General features: G+C 39.9%; 4 protein-coding genes across 4 annotated transcripts in view; 1 reads left to right on the forward strand and 3 right to left on the reverse strand.

Moving 5' to 3' along the window:
* Positions 1-13,111, reverse strand: part of LOC126556328 (glutathione S-transferase) — a 327,848-nt gene that overhangs the window by 260,701 nt on the left and 54,036 nt on the right. The window lies entirely within an intron of this gene.
* The window catches only part of LOC126568793 (trimethylguanosine synthase), a 151,299-nt gene that overhangs the window by 77,454 nt on the left and 60,734 nt on the right, over positions 1-13,111 (forward strand). The gene's annotated exons all lie outside the window — the stretch shown is intronic.
* Positions 1-13,111, reverse strand: part of LOC126556489 (cholesterol transporter ABCA5-like) — a 137,351-nt gene that overhangs the window by 59,148 nt on the left and 65,092 nt on the right. The window lies entirely within an intron of this gene.
* The window catches only part of LOC126568811 (uncharacterized), a 230,913-nt gene continuing 221,939 nt past the window's right edge, over positions 4,138-13,111 (reverse strand). Inside the window, exon 9 of the mRNA XM_050225454.1 lies at positions 4,138-4,152. The gene's annotated coding sequence lies outside the window, so the exon portion shown is untranslated. The remainder of the gene's footprint in view (positions 4,153-13,111) is intronic.

Genomic DNA, 13,111 nt, shown 5'->3' on the forward strand with positions numbered 1-13,111 from the left:
GCCTTAACATACATTTATCTTGCTTAAAAAAATGCACCGTTTAAAGTGAAGGTAGCTCGTGGCTGGACTTTTATGCAGTAAGTAACGCCTACTAGCAACCCTAATGGACATGCCACATGCCTTGATGGCATTAACTTTAGGAGCAAATCCCACCTCTTAAAAAAACAGTGCGTACTTTCTTCTTTCCCATTTTCCGAGTACAGCCCGATTTTGGAACAAGTGAAGATAAAACATTCATAAAAGAAGGGCCACACAATCAGGAGCATTGGGAAGCGTTTAATACATCTTTCGACTTATCGTAACTGTAAACCAACCCCTAATAAAGCAAGACTTTGGAGCATTTTGTCATCACGCTTGAAATAAAGCGTTACAAAGTCCAAAAGAGAAAAATGATGATGAGTTTGCTACATTCATCGTTGGGTGTTTACTGATGCAAATTTGTACTTAGAATAATGTTCCCATAGTCGTGGGATAAGCCAATGCATACTTTGTATTTACTGGGATGATAACCAGACTGTTTGGGGTTATAGTTTGAATGATTTTGCTTTTATTAGTCATAAAAGCGCAGTCATTTTGTGATAAATAGAACCAAGTCGAACTGATTTTTGTTGAATGTAAAATAACACTATGATCACAATGAGACATGATCAAATATGACTCACCTAAGGGTTGTTAGAGAAAAAAACTTTTATGACCAAAGCGATCGTATATTAAAGCGTACAGTCTATAAAATCTATAAAGTAAAAACAATGTAAAAAATAAAACCAAAAAATTACTGTAACTAAAATATGTTACAGTAGTTACAATCTATTCAACCCCGCTTGTGTTGATTAGATAAATGAATAGAAATTGTTGAATAGATTTTCACAGATTTATAAGGCATTTCCTCCTTATTCTTTGCCTTATCCCTGGCATACTCGGTTATGGTTGTTGTGATGGTGATGATAATGATGATGATGATGATGTATTCGTGGATGATGGTCCGCGTTTTGATGGTCCGGTTGTATTGTTGTGGCTATTGTTTTGATGGTGGTTAGTTACATCCGAATTCCGGCTATTGTAGTGTTGTGGCTGTTTTATTGTTGACCTTTGTGGATTGGACTGCAACAAACAAACGAATATTGTTTAGACAGCACATTTATTTGTCTGCGTACAGTGTTCTCCAGTGAATTGAGTGAGAATGGCACTCCAAGCTCAATCTAGTCAACGTCCAATCAAAGGATGATCGACAAGCTCTATCCCGCAGCAGCGAAAGCGACTTCACTACTCTCGAGACTGAACCCGCCAAACATCGGATCACCCGTGGCACTACAAAAATACACTTAAGACATAGACAACACAACATTTAACAAAAAAGGAATGGTTGAATACGAATAAGGATTGGAAGGATACTTGGGATGTGGAATCATAGGACATAGGACCGTTGTCTCTGGCGAATCGGAGAATGATCCTCATGTAGGGTCATTCACTTCACTTCTCTAACTTCAGTACCCGGTCGTCTGCCGATATTCTCGACTGCGCTCAACAAGGAGGGTCTTGCGGTTTCAAATTCCACGCAGGACCACAGAAGGTGATCCACATCGCGGAATCCGTCACCGCAGCCACACACTTTTGTCTGAGCCAGAGTTATACGCTGTAGATGAGCATTCAACGCAAAATGATTCGACATCAGTCGACACATCATTCGTATGAATGCCCGGTCTACAGAGAGCCCATCGAACCAAGGCCGCAGGAACACTTGCGGAGAGATCGAGAAGAGAAAACGCCCGAGTTCATCCGCCTCCCACATGCTCTGCCAGCAAGACAGGAAAAGTTGCTGTGGAAATCGAAGGAACTCCTGGGCCGAGATAGGTCGGTCGTAAAAAGCGCCTTCTTGGACGCATGTTTTGGCCAGTGAGTCAGCCTTCTTATTACCGGGAATTCCACAATGCGAAGGGACCCAAATTAGCGAGATCCTATACGCTTTATCGAACATTGAGCCAAGCAGTTCAATGATTTTTATGGTGAGGAAGTCCTGACTCTTAACAGCCTTCGGAGATCTTAGTGCTTCAATAGCACTAAGGCTATCAGTGAAGATGAAGTACTGAAGATGAAGTACTGGTACTGGCTTACTTCGTCTAAATGAACATACTTGTTCATGAAAATACCCGGAACTACCCTCGGGAGAAGATCATTAGGTATGGTCTTAATTTCCTCGCGCAATGAGGAATCTGTAGTTAAAAGGGAACTGTAGTTCTCAGGAAGGGCAGCACGATGCCTGTGGAGCGCTAGCATGCTCTTGAAGGGCAACAAAATCTTCATAGATCTTGAGGATTTTGTTCTTAGAACCTGTCTCTAGAAGCGCTTCAAATTTTTTTATTATTAAGGGATTTGATACTGAACAACGGACTAGAAGGCGAAGCGACAGCATTTCAAAACGTAGTTTGAGCGGCATCACTCCGGTCATCACTTCTAGGGACATGTTGTGTGTAGATTTCATGCTCCCTAGTGCGAGTCTAAGACAGCGGTACTGTAGTCTTTCGAGCTTGAGTATCAACGTATTGGATGCCCAATGGAAGCATATGCTTCTATATTCCAATACGAATAGTACCGTTGTCTTATACAGTCTCCAAACATCTGATGGATGTGCGCCCTACCACTAATCAGCCGATTTGCTTCGAATAAAAAAAGATTTATCAAAAGTAGGGCTGTTTGAAAAAATTTAAAGATGAAAATGTCTCTAACTGCATATTTTGAATATTTTTCGTGAATTAGTACCCTCATCAGATTGGATTCAATCTCACAACCTCTACTCAACGTTTGGTACAGGACAAAGGGATCACCGCAATAACCCACAGTAGTGACCGGTACGAGTCATATCCTACATGACAAAGAACACAATGCACAAATTTATAAACTTGTCTGTATCCTTAACTAGTTCCTCGTTGGCGGGTCCCTTCCCTACTGGTTCGTTTAATGCCTAGGCCAACACGGAATCTGAACAGTCATCGAGGCTAACAGTTTCACCAGTTGCAAGGGGTGATATTATTTTGACGATCATCTTCGAACATGATGACAGGGGAAAAAAAAAGGAACCAGTAATGACCTACGTAAAAACGATGGTGTTACCGGATATAGAAAATCCATGCACAAAAACATAAGAGTGTTCAACATATTTCCACGCAGATTGCATGTTGGCACATCTTCTCTGAATCCATGTCTATGGGAATCTAAGTGTCTTTCTGCGTAAATCGTGCTTCTACGAACTCGTCTGTATTCATAATGATTAGTCATCCTTGCCATATAGCTACAGTGAATCTGGGGAATTGCTACAACGAAACGCACACTCGTGCGCTGTAAAGTTTTGCTGAACCTAACCGTAGGCACACCGGTAACACACCATAACCATAGGCCTTGTTTCGAGGGACACCGCAATAATAAAGTTTTCGTCCCAGAAATACGTCAAACGGCAAGGGACTATCGCAGCCGTGGGATTTCTAAGTACGTTTCACAATAGCTATCATCGCCATTCGGTGTGTGTGTATATGCAGGGTTCTGAATGAACGGTACCGGTACTGCTCTCGTTCAAGCGTGTGCTAATTTCACAGCGAACTCTCTACTGCTATCAGATCCACAACGCTACCACACACTCACCAGAGTTTGGTTAACCTAGAGAACATATTTTCACCGTGATGTGTAATGGTTCGAGTGTAAAGTCATATGCGCCCTGGTCCAAAAAATGATATATTATGCCGCAGTTTCTACAGCATACCGTGCAATACCCCCGTGCATTCAGCGCAAAATGGTGCCAGAGTGACAAATTTCAGGCATGAGAATTCTAGCAGCAAATAAAAACACGGTATTGATTGCCACGATCATTACTACCGTTGCAATTCTAAATTTTTATTCTTTTAAAAACAATGTTGAAACTTTTTCATCTATTTTACAAGGTTTTCGAAAGCTTGCTTAGCAGTTTAACCAATAACGCCGACCGAATATGGACGCTCTGGTGAACACAAATGAAGGCTTCCATTCTCAAATAGCGCCATCGTATCCCTCCGCTTTGAAGGCATATTTGTGCACAATGTAGCTCAAATTAATTACATTCTCATATTTCAATTAATAATTAACATTGAAAAATGTGCCTCATATACTACCCACACCCACAACAACCTAGCTCTTCCCGCCCCACTCGCGTCGTTCGGCCCCCTTTGTCAAAGGGGTTGGAATGTGCGAGAGCAACTGTCGGCAAGTGGTTGATATGCAAAGCAGTATGAATAATTATTTAGTGAAATTAACATTAGCCCCCTCTTTCAAGAAAACCCGTATCCCGTTAGCGTAGTTTGGCATGCCAGACGCTGTCAGACATCAAGATGAGACTGTGAAAAGGGTAATATTGTACCTTTTATTATGCAAGACGTCATTTACTTTCAGTCAATATTTCACTCCCTGCTAAAGGCATACAAGGAGGTTTTTTCCTCTGCATTCTTAAACATTTCGAGTATCGAGTAAAACATTTTAATAGTTTTAATGATCATTTTCCTGCCCCGTGAAGCTGCAAAAAACACGGTAGCACAATCTCGCTGTCCTCTAGAGGAGAGTTGGAACGTTGGTGGGTATTTCATTTGCATTATGATACGCCTTTAATTGCTTTCGGATGGGACAAAACTTTGCATGTTTCAGAATTATGGTTGTTGCCGTTGGTAACGTGACAAAGATCGACATTAGAAGAACTATTACTTTTCTTCCGAAAGCAGGGGAATATTGGAGGGAATATTTCTAGATTACAGCTGAGTTCGTTTACAGACGTACGATATAGCCTAACCACTTTGTCTATAACCAAATTCAATGGCTTCAAGTGTTGGATGCAGAATATTTAATCTAAATCCAATATTAAGTTGTGCTTTGATTCGACGTCGCACGAAGCACTCAAGTTTGAAATTGCTATTACGTACGCTAAACTAACAGCTACCCATTAGGTAGTTTGCAACTATATTATTTGTCAATCAATATTGTTCTGGATGCACCACGTTCAACGTAAAACAAAGACGCGTTTGTGCGATATGGGTAGTCCTTTAAGAAACTTCACCACCTTCTCTCGTTAGTACGCCAAAAGCGTGCGGTAACACGAGTCAATATGATTACTAATATTCATAATGACATCCAGCGACCAGCAACGATCGATACCGTTTAATTAATAACTCTATCTTCTTGGTCGTGCTATTGAAACGTGCGCTTGCACGGCGTTGCACACATCTTGTCCATCAACGGCAGGTTCTAGCGGGCCAACCACATCAAAACGATACGCAAACGATCTTCCGGGGTTCGGTTCGAGCGCACAGGAAAATGCATTTTCAAAGTCTCCATCACCCTGCTCACGGTGTGGCACGGTTAAATGACTCACGTAGAAATTGGATACTCTGTTGTACTGCACCTTGCCCGGCAGGGACCGTGTGCGCGCACGGAAATGTTCATGGTGTACGATATACCTTGGCGGTTTGGCCCTACTACTGCCCTACCACCGTGTCGTTTCGATTCGTTAAGTATATGGTAAAATCTTCATTGTGGGTGCTCTGCTTCCCGTAGTTGCCCCATAGGTGTGGTTTTAATTTAATTTCAACCCACCATCAATCATTCCGTCCTGATCTCGGAAGCGTTAAACGCTATCTACTGATACACACACACACACACACACAGCGAAGCTTCGTAGATGTCCCGGTCATTTCCTGTTTTCTTTTTTTGGAATGTTCAACTTTTTAATTGAATGGTAAACTAGAAAATAATGAACAAAGCGTTTTTATTTTGTTCACTACACTGCAGGATAGTGGTACAGGTTCAGTAGCAAAAAGATAGTGTACCGAAATGGTATAATGTTCGGTTTGTCATAAAAATAATTCAAGTTTAGGATTCATTGAATACCTAAATATCGCATTTTACTGGAGCAAATGAATTATGAAACAAGCTTTTTTTAATCAAATAGAAGACTTTGTATGACAATACGGCACAAGCCGTCATACTTTTTTTTTTATTCATAAAGGACGGCCAGGCCGTATTGCTTACAACGAACTAACTTAAAAATAATATACTCCTTTCATTTTTGCTAGGAGACATTTCCTTCTCCGAGCCGTGAAAGGGCACCACATCCCGGGTGTGCTCGGTTGTTCCGTTGCGTATATTCCGTCATCCAAATCCAAAGTCGTGTTCATAGCGAGGGTCTTATCGTGTGAGGGCACCTTATTCCGGGGTGTGTGTGGGCGTTTCCATGCTCGTATTCCTGATGATAGCGGGGGTCTTGATCGTTTTCCATTTCTAAGGTTCCTTGATTGTGTCCGATCATGAAGTCTCGTCAGTGTCCTTCTTCATCCCGTCGCTGGTTTGTCCATCCATAGCATAGGCCGATGCAACTTTTCCATATGCTACCCAACCCTTCACGCATCGTACTCATTCGTACATTCATTCATTCATCCATTCATACAAGCGAGGTACAACATATATAAGACAGACAAACAGTGGGAGTAAAGGGGGAAGGGGATCATACTAATAATCCGTTAGCACGGCAGAAGAGAAAGATTAATCTCAGGTAGGCTTCGTCGCAGTCTCCCAGCAGGTCCCGAATTGGAGTATTTGGCAACTTTCCAACGCCCCGGACTGCGTCTAACAAGGCGGGTCGAGCAGCCTCGTATTCCACACAAGACCATAGAAGATGATCTATGTCATGGTATCCGAGGCCGCAGCCACATACTTTGGAGTCGACCTGTCCTATACGCTGGAGATGCGCGCCCAAAGCGAAATGGTTAGACCTAAGCCTAGACATCATTCGAATGAACGCACGATCACCTGAGATGCCGTGGAACCAAGGCTTCAAGGACACTTGGGGAGTGATCGAATAAAGAAACCCCCCGAGCTCATCGGTGTCTCACAAACTATGCCACCGAGCCATGCAGAGAGACTGTGGGGCACGCATGTACTCGTGAGGTAAGATAAGCCTGTCGAAAAAGGACCCTTTCGAAGCACCCTTTTTGGCCAATTGGTCTGCCTTTTCATTCCCGAAGATACCGCAATGTGCAGGCAGCCAAACAAGAGATATCCGGAATGATTTCTCAAACAATGAGCTTAAGACCTTTAATATTTCTTTTACGAAGTAGTCCGGGCTCTTAATAGCCTTCACAGATTTTAATGCTTCGACAGCGCTTAAACTGTCGGAGAATATAAAATATTCGTATGGAGGACAAGCACTCATTATTAACAAGGCGTAAAAGATTGCGGCGAGCTCCGCTACATATATCGAGCATGGCTGGCGTAGTTGGAAATATGTCTCGGATACAATGTTATATACGCCAAAACCGATGCCCTGCTCTGATGAGGATCCGTCAGTATAAAAATGGTTGCTGTTACAATGGCCATACTTTTCCACAAAAATGCTGGGAACTGTTGTCCTGCGAAGACTATCGGGAATAGACTTGGTTTGCTAAGCCGTCATACTTAAAATAAATAAAAGATTTCAAAGGTATTCAAGCATTCAAGATAACGATGACAATTATTATACTCTCAGTAACCCATAATGTTAATAAATTTTATGACCAACCCCCGGTTAATGAATCCATAACATATCTCTGGTTCTCCATATTTGTATTTTGCTATTCTATTTACAAATAAATAATCTGAAAAGAGTATTGATGTCCACTTGGTGCACTAGCTGTACTTGAAAAAAAAAAAAACGGGGAATGCAAATTGTACCATCATTTACTATACGACCCGTGGCGTTGTTTTTATTCCACTCGATTGCCTTTAACACTTCACTATCTTGATTTACCGTCGCTTGTCAGTCAGCCAAATGAATCCATGCATTTACATTCGTGAGCTGATAGGAAGCGCGCAGCCGTTTTTGTACTTGCCAATGCACACTGTTCTACGGTCAATACGGTCTGGATGGTCGTAAGGGATGATACAAAAAATAAATTGCAGAGAGGTAAAATAAGGTGTGATGTATCGTATTTTGCATACTTATTTTACATGAATTACAATGCGGTTTAGGCCGTAAGGATGCATTTAGCACAAGGGTTTAACCAATATCTGAAATATGCCGTTTAACACTCGCTTGCCAAATGTTGTGTTCATGCAACGAGGTTCGAAAATTGTAGGTGTCAGTTCTTGGAACAGTTTTGTAGTAATTGTGAATCATTGTGTGATGCCAATATTTTCCGAATATACTTTTTTTTTGCCTTAACGATAGTTCTTTCCTTTTCAATCGATTGGTCAGGTACAAGGTAGGGTTTATCATCAACATCTCTTCTTCGTAGAAAGAACTGTTTTTCCAACAACGTGGTATCAGTAAGTCTAGTAAGCTATTGATAGAGTAACTTCAGATGGGCCGCCCCGGTAGTGAGGCGTCATCATTTACTATTATTTTTGAAACTAAATTGACAAGTATGTAGTAAAACTATTAGAAAACATAAACAGCGTTATGCGCACTACAAATACGCCATACAATGATATGATTATTATCCTTGTACTACATCGAGAGTAAATGTAATGGCACCAATTGTAAAATTTATGTAAAAATCTTTCTCGCCATTGTAACAGATCGAAAGGAAAACATTTTGCTACACGCCTGTACACTAAAAACAGGCGAAAATGTTTGTTCGAAAATGTTCCAGCAAATTAAAAACATAACAACCGATTGGCACCAAACCATCGCGCGGTGTACGCGTGCATATCTCCTCCGAATATTTATCTGTTTGGACAGCGAGCAGTGTTAGAGCTACTATTTACTAGATGTCAGCCGATGCTTTCTCACAACTGATACACGGTATCAGTTTGGGTTGTATAAACTTTGCCAAATTCATGCTTAAAAAGACAATGTTAATGTTGACTTTGAGCAAAACGATACATCAATAACACATGGGGCGCCCCAAATTCTCAACGGTAAACAACGGTACGCAATGCCATGTTTTTTTTGTCTCTTGCTTCTTTAGGTTAGTAATACCATGAAAAAGGAAAACTAAAAAAAAAAATGCAAACTAGAACGCGTTGTTCGTTTAGCCTCTATCGCGTGTTTTTTTGTGCATTGGAAAAGCAAATATTTCAATAAAAACTAAAAATTATCAAAATCGCAATAGAACTTCAATGAACGGGAAAAAAGGACAAAGAGAAAAGAAAACGAAAATGTCACAATTTCAAGGCACGTGCATTAGTGCAATCACGTAACAAGACTTTGGCATGCTCGTTAGTGTTACCCCACTAAAGGTCAGTTACTTTTTTTTATGCAATCAACCACCGTTTTGTACGATTGATGCTCAAAACTTCTTCTAGTTGCATTCAGGTTCAAGTACTTTCCGTTAACGATGTGAATTTCAAGTGGCTTATTCCTGTGAGTCGATTCGCCGCGTTAGGAGTAAATTGTGTTCCTACGAAAAGAATTGGACCGGCAAACAAGTTTTTAAATTATAGTTTGCATGAAGTTTCCCATTTTTTTTTGTTTTCTTTGGGGAACACTTCAATAGTTCACAATTAACACATTAATGTGTGACCTTTTGCATACGTGTGCTTAATAAGTTTAATTTTGATTTCTACTTAAAAAGCATAAAAAGACAATAAACGACAAATATCTCAAAACTATCGTTCATGTCATAATTCCTATGCATATGCATCTTATAACATAAGGCACACATCTTCATACACTCTCAGCTTGTGTCAGCTCACACTCAGCAAAAAAAAAATCGATATTCTTACACGAATTTGAAAATTAAATCTTCCAAGCAATCAGCCCCGCGTCTAATCGCAGCCGTTATGGAATATCCATTTCGAAATGTATTTTACGATTCAAATTGAAATTCATCGCTCCATTAGTTTGCACTTGAGTCGCAAATCAATTACAAATCCATGTTGGTTAAGCCAAACTTGATACCAAGGGCACCGTACCCGAGGCCAAATGGTTGCTTTTTAAAGTTTGAAATTAAACTGGCGGAGCAGCGGCTTCCAGCCTTCTGGAAGGAAGTATTTTCATGTTTTATTTATTTTGCAACACGCTTCAAACATTCGTGAAAACAATAGCCTTTGTGGAAGAGCAAACTGAAGCAATGATCAGGATTCATAATTAAAACCGGAATGGTAAATAACAGAGACGAGAGACGATTGAAAGGCAAACTGTAAGTAAATTAATTTTTTAACTTAAATAATGCAAGCTGTAAAACAATTTTAAATACGCAACAGAACAACACTTTAGCTTTACTTTAGCAATACATACAACAATACTTGTACAAGGCACAAGTATTACTTTTACATTAAAAAAAAAAACAATTGCTTGAAATAGTTGTAAAGTGTGCAGTGCAGTTTACAAACTTTCAGATCTTCGTCCATTTTCGATTTCGCAACATAAAATGTTAATCCATTTAAAACCCCTAAAAATGCGGAACGCGTGCTTTTGGCGTTGCTTTTACCTTTGAAATCGGGCATACGGGGTTGGGAAGTGTGCACTAAGTAGGCCCGAGTAAAGTTATTTCATTAGTTCTTGCTGGCAAGCGCAGTGTACGAACGTACAACAGCAATAAGGGAAGAAAAAAAAGCATGATTGTTATTACTTGCAGTCGACTATCAATATCGTTCGTTATTTGAAAAGTAATTAGTATAGCTTACAGCACGATGTTGGGCCGTACTATACTTTGGGATAATAGAGGCGTTTACGTTGCACACAGACGATTCGGACTTACTTACTACGTGTGAATTAATAACAAGATTCTCGCGTGGACTACAAAACAGGCACGAAACTGATAAATGAGATACGGTCTTGTAGAAATTGGCAAGGATTTAGAGCACTTTATCGTGCACTAAACTTTTACCGACTTAAAAAAAGAAAACAAAAACCAGAAACGTTCATTAGAGAGGGCCGTAACAACATCCACTACTGCATAGACAGCTGTAGTGAACCTTAACGGCAAATGTTTCTATTACACAATTCAAAATCCAAACACAACTCGTATTTAATCACTGAGGGTAAACAATCGAATTACTTTTCCGTCCGCAAACCGATTTCCGCTCCAATTCGCTGCCGGTAGATCGCTTTAATTTCGTTCGCCTTCCCTTAGACTCAATATGGTGGCTCAATACTTTCATGAAACAAACAGCAATTGCTTTGTTAGTTCTTATGAAAATATAAATGATTTTTTTTTTCCAAAAACAAACAAAATCAACATTGAGCACAATTGTCATGCGTTTCGCTTCGTTTCGCAACACTGAAAATTGATTTTCTACTGTTACTTCAACATAATTGTTAAGGTTTTGGTTCAAATATCAATTGTTTAAAAAATTGTTGCAATACTACTGCATTTCTTTGTTTGATTAATAATATTATCTTTTTCCTTTTATCCATCTATTTAATCAAAATCCTCTAAACTTATTCTTATTGCTTAAAAAAGGAGTTCCATATTTACAGTAGTTCGTTCCTGAATTCCATTTAGTATCTAATTAGAATCTATTATGTCATTACATCATTCAAGAATTGCTTGTGTATTAATTATCGTCATCGACTTGCTGACCTAACCACATCAGTAAAATGTATAATTGACAAACAAAGTAAGGATGTATCAAAAAGCGATGTTTCCGGCATAAACCGCCCTTAACCTGCCCTTGTGGTTGCACCCTTTTATTGTAATGCAAGAAAAGTTATTAGGTTGTTATTGTTAATTGTACCTTAACAAGCAAGGGTTGTTGTGCCAATTGGCAAAGAAAAATTAATCGTGGTAATTGTTAATAAGTCATTGTCTTGATGGTTGATGGTGTTTGGCTTTGCCTTGTTTATGACTTTTTCGCCTAAGGTATTTTAACACTTGGCATTGGAGAAGTTATCAGCAGCAAAACCGGGTATAAACAATTATTCATTCTTCCTTACTAATTTGTCTGTCGCTACAATTTGCTTTGAAGCCCTTCCAAGACTAGCGGAGAATTGCTCGATACCGTTCAAGGTCGAGAGCCGTACACTGCCAATACATACAGCCATGTGGATGGCCCATACTAGCATTTTACTTTAGACTTTACGAGCTAAATCGTTTGGTGACATTCTCATGACATAACAAACTCAGTGAAGTCAAGCGTTTCATCAAAGATAAGTGAAATTTTGGACAAGTTCAAAGGTGCGATCAACGCTCTGTACATCGCCCCTTTTTACATCAGCATCTTCTGTTAGCAGTACTGCCGATGACCATTATGTTTCCTCGTATATTGGGATCTGTTGGATCCCTCTAGCGCCAGATTAAAGAGAAGACAGGTAATTCTGCACCATCTGTCTGGGGCAGAACTTAGTTGGTGGCTATGTTCCGGAATCTGATAGTTTTCCATACATCTTACCCTGAGGTGTAATGTTGGTCATTGTCATTCTTACAATCTTTGCAAGCTTGATCGAGCTTCGAATGGAGCTTATTTGCTTTGTAAAATTCTACCATGGCTCAATATCAATTAAGAGATGACACAGCGGCTCCTTTGAGATCTCCAAAATTTAAGTTACAATCAAGTTGCAAAACTACTTTTTGTTTTCTGTGGCTCTACAACCTTGAAAATTCTTGGTTGATCGTTACTTACTTTTTTGGCTTAATTATAACTGTAGTTGAATGGTCAGTCTTTCTCGGATAACTGGTCCTGCCTTGCAAAGATCATACCAGAACCGTATTCAGAACTAAAGCTACAAAATTAAGGCTTATAAAACTAGACTTACAAACTAGCATTACCGTAATACAGACTTGAAATAGAACAGAATTCATGAGAAAGCGTTTAATCCTTTAGAGTGGATCGACGAGCACGATATGTGGTCGACGAGGGGTGAAAATCAATTAATTCAACAGATGCATAGCACACGTCAAAGGAATATTACGATACGCAGCACTACAGAAATGAAGGGATCCCACATATTTCGTTAGACAGTCCTCTCCAGGGAGAATCCTTCCGGATGGCATTCGAATCCCGATTCTGCCGTGTGAAGCCAGCGCCGGTGTCACCTCTACAACCGGACCATACCTGATATAAAATAAAGGTTTGAATAGTGAGATACAGAGTTTATACATAACTAATACATAAGATGATACAATATCGTTTTATAATTTAATAACTCATGCAGTCTATACGTGATTTTGAAGATATTACA

This window comes from Anopheles maculipalpis, chromosome 2RL, assembly GCF_943734695.1.
Source record: "Anopheles maculipalpis chromosome 2RL, idAnoMacuDA_375_x, whole genome shotgun sequence".
Lineage (NCBI taxonomy): Eukaryota > Metazoa > Arthropoda > Insecta > Diptera > Culicidae > Anopheles > Anopheles maculipalpis.